General features: G+C 40.0%; 1 protein-coding gene across 3 annotated transcripts in view; it reads right to left on the reverse strand.

The window, feature by feature from the left end:
- OSGIN1 (oxidative stress induced growth inhibitor 1) overlaps window positions 1-11,041 on the reverse strand; it is a 55,644-nt gene that overhangs the window by 34,944 nt on the left and 9,659 nt on the right. The window contains exon 2 of one of the 3 annotated variants that reach the window (XM_040074970.2): window positions 5,571-6,519. The exons of the other annotated variants lie outside the window; for them this stretch is intronic. The gene's annotated coding sequence lies outside the window, so the exon portion shown is untranslated. The remainder of the gene's footprint in view (window positions 1-5,570; window positions 6,520-11,041) is intronic. 3 annotated transcript variants of the gene reach the window in all.

The raw sequence follows: 11,041 nt of genomic DNA on the forward strand, positions 1-11,041 counted from the left end.
GAATACAAATGTCCTAAAGCATCTTCATGAAGTCCTGAGCAACCACAAATTCTGCTAAGTCAGCAGCGGCAAGATGGAGACTTCCAGGATGAGTTCTTTCATCTTCCCTCCTCCGACTAAATCTTCTCTTTCCACTCAGTCCTCCAAGGGACCATATATTTCATGGTGAAGAATTTGAGCCTGGCCCGTGCATTGGCCCAGCATTACTGTTCAAACCAGAGCTGGCAGAGAGCAAAGCTGTGTGATCTCACACTGACCCAGTGTGGTGAAACCAGGCTGCAGCAAGCGCCCAACTTTCAAACCATCCAGCCACAGGCAACAAAATGAAGCAGATTCCTACAATCAATCACAATGTGTCTCTGTTTCACAATGTGTTTCTGTCTCAGACATTTATTCATTACTGTGTTCTTACTTTTTCTATAGAAGTCCCATTTTCCTTTCTCACGGGAGAGTTTAAACACCCTAAACAAGTTATTTCTTGTTCTCTTTTTGATAAATGAAACATAACATTCTCCAGTGTCTTGTGTTTTTGCTGAAACTGAACAATTCTGGCAAACCATTCTTTGCTTTATTCAGTTTTTTAGCATCCTTTTCAGAGATGTGCTGGAGCTGTGTATGGACTTCCACATTGCTGGTGCTCTGTACACAAACATCACCACCCTGTTTCTATCTCTCTTGCCTTCATTTAATTTCAGTTTTGGAGGATGAGTCTTATTGTCCAGGCAAGCCCACATTTTTGTTTGCTACATGATAGAGTGGCTTCATTTATGACAAATGGCTTTTGCCAGAATGAGCACAGCAAGCGAACAGCCTAGTTCTCTTCTGTACTGCCCTTTAATATTTCACCATTTTTTTTGCATCAGTCACAAAATTTTGTCAGCTTTCACATTCACTCTCAAATTAGAGAGGACAGGAATATCAAGTCTTCTACAAACCAGTGTGAAGCCTTACTAGTGACAAATCCAATAAATGTTCTACCGAACACCTGCTTTCTTGGGTTTTCCTGCAAACTAGCTCATCCTGCACTTCATGTCTGCTTGATGTTTGTAAAGGGCCTCTACTTCTGTAAAACCTTTTATTTGAAATGTCATGGCATAGTAAAATCTTTAACAATGTTTATCTATGCAGCTACTCTGTGAATATACATACTGAAGGCTTCTCAGCTGAATCCTTTGCTCACTTTCCTATGATTTTTTTCAAAACTTACATCAACCAAACTCCTTTGTAGTCACATTTTCTCTTTAAACCCTGGCAGTCAGGATCCACCTTTTGTAAATCTTGGCACCACCTTACATTAATCTCCTGGTTTCACAAAATTCTGGAAGTTTTACAAAACATTTAATGCTTGCAACATACTTCATGGTTGAGCTAAGTAATAATCTGGATTTATATGTTTAGAATGCTTTGTACTTCTGCCAGTATGGCAGAATTGCTGCCAGTATGGCAGAACTACAAAGCGTCCTAAATGTATAAAGTATTACTGTGTTTGTAACATTCCTTGGGACTAGCGATAAAAATAACCCAGAAATCTGGGATAAATATATTATTTTAAGAATACCAAGCATATACTCTGTACCAGTAAGTATATTCACTTACCATTCCTGAATGTTGTTCTTTAAATGAGTTTCAAACATGCCTGCTAAGCTTGCTAGATCCATGGTCTCCTTCATGCCTGGTGTCAGTGTGGTGTTCATAACAACAATTGTGACACCATCCCTCTTCCAGGAGGAATAGGTAAAATGGTGGCTTTTTAGCGTATATCTATAATCTGGGAACTCAGTAAATAGCTGCTTGACTTTTTTAAACAACAAAAAAAAATGTACTAAATCTTTCTTAGACAACAAATGCATTATCACCAGTACTCTAACATTTGGCAAAATAAAATATCTGGAGAGTCAAGGTCTCTTCAGAAGCTTTTTTGAGAACTTTTGGTTGCAAAGGATTCATAGACAAATAAAAAATGTTACTTACAGCTGACGTTTATTAGTCTCTATGGTTACTTCAAGATTAATGCATTTTTTCATCCTCAGTTTATACAGGCAATCAGATGCCTCCTTTTGTCACCAGTGCACAATAATTGATTGTACAGAGGTTTTAGCACTGACATCTGAATCACAAATAAGTTTACCACCACCACATAAGAATAAGCCATTGCTACAACTAAAATGACACAGGCACACTCTTTTCCACCTAACTTTTTTTAGTTTTACGCTCTGGATCACACAAAGCAGTGCACCATCCTCATCATCCATCACAGCCATCGAGGTTGAGGCTGCCCACTCCAGCAGCCCTATCCAACCCTCCAGCACATGGAGAGTATTTTAAGCAGCCTGAGTGAAGTCCTTTCATTTCGAGGCACAGCAGAGTCCTCAGGACAATCAGCACCTCTTGCTGTGGGCACAGGGGGATAACTCCCATCCTCACACTGGGAAGTGTACTTTGTGAGGTGTGTGTAACACACAGGCAGAGGCTGTGTCTGACAGGAACCTGGAGAGAGCACTGGAAGCCTGTTCTAACATTCAGACAAGAGAGGGACACCATCTCTTCATACTCCTTCATGCCAATGCTGATCTCTCAGTTTGCAGTCCCTTAAGGCTCCTGCTGTTGTGCAGCCCTTTGCTCACACCCAGCACCCTCCCAGATGCCTGCTGGAACCCTCTAACCCTTCTGCCTCCTACAGCCCTAAAAAAATGATCTCTTCTGACCTTAGAAGTGATGACTTCTGCTCCCTTTCTTACTGATCAGCTCTGCTGTGAGCTCAAAATCCAGTTCACATGTGCCTCCCTGCCACAATACCTCCTTAGGTAATGTTAGAAAATACCATATTCTTGTTCGCCATGTCACTCACTTACAAATCTCACTGTTGTTACCATTATTGGTAGTGCCTTCCACTCTGTGGATCTCTGTAATTTCATTTTTGACCCCCTTGTTCAGCACTGCTACAGTGACTCTGATCTCTGATCAGAACCTTTCTGTGCTAAGCTCTGTAAATGCAGATCACCCTTGCTTCAGCTACAGTTTATAATCTTCCCAAGCAATGAGGTAAAATCAGGGAAGAGAAAGAAAATTTGTGGAAATCAAGAGAGAACAGCAGCCACACAATACAGCCCAGAAAGGGAGACACTGTTCTCAACGTGTAAACTGCTCCAGAACCTAAAACAAACCAAAAGTTTTCCAACCTGCTTTTTTAAACTGCAGGAGTCCTTATTTTCCTCCTTACATGTGCAACACTGCTAAGTATCTTGAGATTCAATTTATAAGCAGAACTGGTAAAAAGGAAAAGCAATTATGTTCCCCTATGCTGAAAGGGAGAGATTTCCCTCTAAAGTGAAACTAAAATTAACTCCCACAGGCTCAGAATGAAAGTGGATGTTTTGCAAGCTAGGCTACAAAAATTCACCCGAAAACCCCACTTATGAAGTAGCAGAAAAGAAACAAAACCACATTTTTCCCAGTACTCAAAGGATGAGGGAGAAGTAGTAGTAATGTGGCAGCTGATCAAAACTAAATTATATCAAGTTGCAAGGAGGTAAGATAAATATCAATTAACACCTTTTATTCTTGTGGAATACAGCATTGTGAACTCAATGGCTTGAAAAATAGGCAAAGTTTTAAAATTCTCAAACTGACATGTGACCTCATGAAACTAAAGCACTGCTGACTTTGAGATCCAGAATCAACACTGATTTTTCAAAGTATGCACAGTATTCTCTTGAAGACAAAACAGAGCAGCAAATGGGATAAAATGTGTCTAAACTTCAATATAGTATATTCACACAACAGGGTTAGGTTATTTTTTAGCATCTTTATTTACCTTTAAGTATTTATTTTCAATTCATTATACTCATCCTGTACAGGAAGTATTTAGCTTCCAGCACCCGAGGTCAGTGGTGGCCAGCAGGCTCTAGTGAGTGGCCACTGTGCCTGCACAGGAAGGTTCCTGAGCAGGGAAATCCTTCAGTCTTTCTCCATCTGCCAAGCAGCACTGAAGTCTGAAGACAGCTTTGGTAAACAGTCACATGAAGAGTTTTCTAGACCCCATTCTCATGCTGAACCTGATCCTAGGCGTGGCTTTTGTGATTTTACACACTGATCAGACCTGCTGTCATGCACAAGAACAAAAACTTCATCTCCCGGTCTCCAGGAGACTTAACTCCTGCTTTGGGAAGAAGCTAGCTCATACAAAGCCTATTAGAAACTATTTACAGAAACTTGTTTTCTTTGATGCTTTCCTCATGGCTTTCTACCAGTTAATGAAGTTCCTCTAAATAGATCATAACTGTTTTCTGTAGAAGGAAAATACAGACATGAAACTTCCAATGGCTGTGAAACACTCCCTATGCTAAAAGGATCAAAACTTATTCACTAGTGTGTCAAAATATGCATTTCTAGGCTTATCACCAAAAAGAGAAAGGAGAAGACAGAGACTAAAATTAGAGACTTTTCCAGAAGAGATAACTGTATTGAATTCCACAGCTTTGGCCAGCATCTACTGAGAACTGCAAGGAAGCAGCATTATGGTTTACAATGCTATTGAAATTATTCTTTTCAAGATTAGTGTTAGACATTCAGAAACAGATCCTACCAAAGCCTACTGAACAATTACAGATTAAAAATTCATTACAGCCTAGTAAATCTACATGAAATACAAACACAATCTTTTCAAAGAGCCTACCTTAAAGGGAAGATAAGCTGTGACTACTGGGATTTATCTTGTCAGGGCCCTGAGAGCACCAAGGAGCCCCCACTGTCCTCATCAGCCTCCTCTGAGACCTTCACCCATGTGCTCTGCCCACTGGCTCAGGAACTGCATTTAAGCTCAAACCCTCAGCTGTGTTTCTTCTCCAAGTTACTTTGTTGGTGTGTCAGGACTTCATTATTTCTGTCTATTCTCATCATCACCACTTCTGATAGCTTTACTCCCTCTTATTTCACTGCAGAAAGAATCTACTGCACACTTTGAAAGTCTCAAGAACTGAGTTTTTACAGTTACAATAGCATAGCAAAGCCACTAGTTCTATTGCTAAGTAAGACCACGTACAAGTCAAATAATTTTTGACCCTATTAGAGATATAGGGCAGGAAAATTAAGCAATTGTTTTCTGCAGGCAAGCAAGAAAAAGTAGTGATGAAACCCATGAGCCTCTGACCCCAACTTCCTCATAATGTCATGGGGTAGGAAAAAATTATTTTAAAGCTGTTAGATAAGCTTATTTTGGTTATCTGATGGAGCCATATGTAAGAACTCAAGTCAAATGGGGTTAACTAGTTCAGTGCAGGTTTCTCCTAATTGTTTAATGCTAAAAACAATGTTGAACAGTTGAAAGTCTTTGATGTCACATCCTTTCTTAGAGCAACATTTCACAGTTATTTTGCAGAAAATTTTTTTTTACAGAAACCCAAAGAATTTAATCAATCTGTGCTTACAGGTTCATGTCTGGCTGGGTTTTAAGTACCTCTAAAGATGGAGATTTCCACCTCTCTGGACAAGTTGTTTAACTGTTCAATCACCTTTATGATGATTTCCTATGTTTAAACAGTTACCTGTACTTCAAGTTCTTCTTACTGTACCTTTGCATTCACTGGAACATTGAGACTTCCTCCATCTTGGCTTCCTCCCATCAGGTGTTTATGTACATCAGAAAGATCCCTCCGAGCTTTATCATGAAGCTAAGCAATCTATTCTCTCAGCCTCTCCTCCCATGTTAGACAGTCCAATTATCTGATCAATTTCCTGACCCTTTGCTATTCCTACTCCATGTCCATCATGCACAGGGAATCCCAGAGCAGGGGATGCATCAGATGAGCACGATCTCTCTTGACTTACTGCCAGCGTTTTTCCGAACACAGCCCAGGATTCTTGTCATCGTCTGCCACAAAGGCTCCTTGCTGCTCACATTCAGCTGCTTGCCTGCTGAGGACCCCAGAATTCTGTCCTGCAGAGCTGCCTTCCACCTGGTTGTTGCCAGCATGTACTGTGCCTGGGGTTATTCCCACACGCTCTGGCCTGTGGCTCTGGACATTCCCCTCTGATCTTCATGCGACTCCTGTTTGTGTCATCCTCTTGAGCTGCATCTGAGGGGCAGCACAACCACTGACTATTAATCCAGACAGCCCCTGAGTTTGGTGTACACACTGTCAAAAACTGTCAAATGTCTGCTGCTGTATTTTGCTTTAACAGGAAAACACGTCCTGGAGATGTGCAAATGCACTGGGTGCCGGTTGATTCTCACAATCATGTACCAGAGCCTACAGCTGGCAGTTGTGTAAGCTGGGAAAATCATGGCTTTCCCCCAAGCTTGCCAGTGTTAGGGGTTATCAGCTTTTGCATGAATTCTAAATGTTTCCTTTTCAGTGTCGAGCCGATTTGATACCTGCTTTCCTGTACCACTGAAGCTGAGAGGAAGTGGGAGCATATGTCACTCGAGGACATGGGTAAGCCTCGCCTCGGGGGTATTTTTTGTCTCTTGCAATACAATCGGGGAATTTCCAACAGGTCGTTGCTTTTTGTTGCTGCTTCCTGGAGAGAACACAATAGAACAAAGTCCAGCCAGTAGAGGCTATTCTCACTCATGCCACACGCTATTTTCAGCTTTAAATTGCAAAAGTCAAAAAAGTACATCCAGTGATATTATTAGAACTGTTTACTTTTCAGTGAAGTTTGTTTGCCTGCATTAAAATGGATTGATCACTGACAAGTTAAAAGAGTAAAAAATATCAATCCCAAAAGACTACGCTGCATTACCACAACATTTTCTTAAACTATAGGGCTATTACTACATTTTGGCCCCAGTGTCTTTGCTACAGATGAAATGCTGACTTCCAAAGAAAGCTAGCACACAGGTCTCACAGGGCAGACAGCACTGGGGCTCTCCAGCCTGTTTGGACACTGCCTGTGTGTTGCTCTTGCTGTGTGTTCCTGGTCTCTCATCACTTTCACAGGAGAAATGAAAGTGATCGCCACGGACTAAGCCACGGAAAAATTTACTGGAAGTGCCAAGTAGAAGTCAAAGAACTGCAATGTCCACCCTCCTCTGAGGAGTTTGTTTGCAATGTTACCAACTCAAACATTCAAAACCTCAGCCACTCAAACTAATATGCATTTGATGAGACTATGTATAATAAACGTCTTGTTTTCTTTTTCTTTTCATTGTCTTCCAAAGTATTGGGTCTGTAATGAATAGAATTTCAGATGGTTTTGATTTGGCAACCTCCAAATGAAAGCTGAAACTTAGCTCCTTGATTACTGCAAGATCTGTTAAAACTACTTTATAAATAATTTTGAATTATGGAACTGGATTGAAGTTCCATAAGCAGATTTTTTTTTTTTTTTAATAAAAATACGTCCTCTCACGTTTTTAGATGCTGTCTCTTTACATCACTCATGCTGGATTCCAGCCCAGCTAAATTTTTTAAGGTTGACAAAGGCTCTTTTAGTCTGTGAAGTGTTGTGTGACAGGTGGCGGGAAAACTGTTGGGAAACCAAGGTGAATTCTCCACTTTTTACATCCTCTGTGTTAGTTGGCTACTTTCCATAGAAGAGAAGGAAGTTCTCACTTCTGGCAGTGTTAGACCTAATTCCAGTTCAGTATGCTAATAACTAAATTCAGAGAATATATTTCACCATAAGCAGAGTGGTTTTTTAGATGACTGAAAGCCCACTGACGTTTACTGCAGCAGTTCAGAAGTCTTTCTTCCATGGCACTACATTCAGTTGGCCTCCAAGCAGGCTTGATTATACCAACAACTACAAGAAGTCAGAAGCAATCTGTATGTTTCAGATGCTTTTAATCTACATGTTGTTGCAACTTAAAAAAAAAACCCAACCAAAGAAAAAATTTTCAAATCAACCCAAATCAGCACTGCAACTGAAAAACAGCATTTGGTCAAGAACAGACTTTTAAAAAAATTATTGTTGACAATTTGTGCCCAGATGCATATTTTCACACTCCAGATTTGCCAAGTAGAGAAAAGGCAACATTTAGAATCAAGCCAATTAAAACGTTGTCCACTTTCTGGTGGAAAAATCCAGGAGACAGGCATGGCATCAGAAAATATATTCCTGTTATGCTGTCCAAGAGGAAAGATTCTTTAGGGGATTGGTGAATATGGCTGCACTATTCCTCACCCTGGGACAGGTACCCTTAGAGGAGCAAGCAGGGAGTGTTCACTATGTCTTTGCCTAGAAGAGCTTGGGTTCTGCTTGGTATGTGTGAAGGCTTTGAAAGCTGCTCATAAAGCCTCACCTCTGCCACACATTCACAGCAAGGTCACACAACGCAGACCTCTGACATTTCACCGCTGGCTTACTAAAACTACTTATCTGCAGGTACATAATTGACAGACCTGGAGGTTTAGCATTCCTCCACCCTGTCTTAACGCTGTTTAGGACGTTGTGTTCCAAAACACATCACAACTGCTTGGGATGAGGACTAGCGCTCGAGTAGCACAATGATCCCTTAAGCTCTCTGCAGTCTGGGAGTTCTTCATCTTGTTCCAATTTACATGAACTATTGTGTCACACCTGTTTATGATTTCACTGTATAAATAATTGGGTAAAGAATCAACAGATTTATTTGGCAGCATTTAATTAGCAGAGGTGCTGGACACTACTTGACACTACTTGACACTAATTTATGGAAATTGCCTAAGGCCAGAAGCTGTGATAACCTTTGTTTACTCATCTCATTAATGGCAAAATGAATGTTGAAAATATTTCCCAAAATACCATGGTATTTGAAGAAAAAAAAAATTGACAAAACAAAACCAACAAACAAAAAAATAGAAAAGGAAGGCTTAGTTCAACTGCAAATCCATGAAATGGAAAAGGGACACCACGATTTTTTGTATCGTAAAGTATCCTATTACAGCGAGTACTGTGCCTGTTTGGATCCTGTCTTCCAGAGCAAAATAATTAAATCATTGGCTGCACTCATGCACTACAGCCCAGCTTTTGTAAAGCTGAACTACATAGCATTTGAATCCTGCAAATCTAAAACCTACAGCATTTTAACATTATCTTCTTGTAAGTCCTCCTGAAATAGACAAGATGCCAAAGAAAACAGCACCTTAGAACTTACCTCTTCGCCAAAAGTTATCCTGCCCAGATGCTCAACTGGAATAGCCAGTTTGAGAAATGATGCCGGGAACTCTTCTGAAATATTCAAGTGTAGTGTTTATTGAATATGCATCAGAGGCTTTGGTATTTGGGTCATCTCAATGCTTCAATCTTCTGGTCCTGTGTCATTCTTTCATTGCATACACTCACTCTATTCATGCTTTGTCTTATGCTGTGGCTCTTTAATATTACTGCTTGCAAAAACTCCATTTTGTTCTAAATTTGATTGTAACTGGGTCCACTCTTTGTGACTGTTACGAGGGGAAGACTTATAAACCACCTGCGTTATCCTTTAGGTATCATTATTATTCCTGCTTTCAGGATGCTAAGGTGTTGTTAAGGACACATTTATGTTTCCTATGAACTGTCTTAGCTTGTGAGTGAGTCACAAAAATAACTTCAGATTAAAAAAGCAAAAAATCTAGTTCTTCTTGCATTGTTATGGTTAGGCTTTAGAAGACCTTATTTGAATACTTTAAACAGTAAATAAAATTAAATATGATGGTTTTTAACTGTTCATTCTTTAACAATCTGAGGGTCTGTTTTCTTTGTCTTCTGAATGGAATAAAAGCTGGTCTCTGAGTTTTTTACACTCTGCTGACAAAGACCTGTGCTGTCATCTAGCATGAATGTACATATGTGAAATAACCTACTGTCTCAGAATTCTTCCTGCAATTCTAGTCAGATGCTCTCTGCCAAACCCTCTGTGATGGCTGGATTCACTCACTAAAAGGAATCCTGCAGGCATTCACATAATGATCATTTTAAGTGCTGCTCTTCAGATTACCTTTCTGTTCATTGCTGTTTCCCTTTCCATATGGCTGGAAGTGTGCTCAGTGGTATTTCCAATGGAACTCGGTCTCTCGCTGTCCTGGGGAACAGCATACAGCCTCTGGGCATCAAGCAGCTGCTGGTTTTGGCAGGAGCGTCCATCCTTTGACGTGTTTAGCATCTATGTATATGAATCTATGTATTTAGCTGCCTGTATGGCAATGAATGAATGAATGCTGTATACAGGAGATGAGAATGATTCAATGTCTGTCTTAGCCATTATTCTTTGCTGCAAGGTCTTATTCTGAATATTTTACATTATTACAAGGAAAACCAAAATCCAAACTAACTCCACAATTTACAGTCAAACTAAACTTTTGTTGTCGTAACTGTCTGATTTCTGCACAAGCCTTGTGGGAGCCTATAGAGGATTTCCTTGCCCATTATTTAGAAGTGTTCATATTACGTGGGAAGCTCTAAAATTCTCTGGATAAATTATATTCAGGTAAAATACTGATTTTTTTTTTTTAATTAACACGTTCAGTTAATAACAACATTTAATTAGCTCAGACCTGCAAATTGGCCTGTAATTTCTGCTTTCTTCACATATGGATTAAAATTAAGCTTTTTGGTTTTATACTAAAAGGTTTTTTTTAAGCTGAAAACAATAGTCAAAAGGAGTAAACAAATGGGGGATTGTTCTAGTACTCTGTTTCCCCATCACATGATATTCTAAAGATACAGAAGTACCTAAAACTACTTTAAGTGTCAAAGAATTTCCGTAAAATTAAGTCCTTCAAATTTATCTACAAAGCTCCTCTGATAAATTTTCTTTAATTAGCTGTATGGATTTTGAAGTTTGTGAATCTCCTGCAGCACAGTCTGAGTCAGACAGGCCAACACCTTATAAAGAGGAAACCATTTTTAATTTAATTTCCACAGAAGTATAGAATATGGACAAAAATGTGGTGTTGATAAATCAATGCCAAGGCGAGGGGGATCCAGTGGTGCCAGCAAAACAACCTGGCATGCTTCCAGCCTTCTCCAGGATTTATACAGCCCACTTTTCTCACCTTTGCAGCTTCTGCTTTCTCATACTAAATTTCCCTTCAGGAGGGGTGTGCTGGGCAGAGAAAGTTGCCGCTGGTCAGAG

The sequence above is a fragment of the Hirundo rustica genome, chromosome 11 (assembly GCF_015227805.2).
Source record: "Hirundo rustica isolate bHirRus1 chromosome 11, bHirRus1.pri.v3, whole genome shotgun sequence".
NCBI classification, from domain to species: domain Eukaryota; kingdom Metazoa; phylum Chordata; class Aves; order Passeriformes; family Hirundinidae; genus Hirundo; species Hirundo rustica.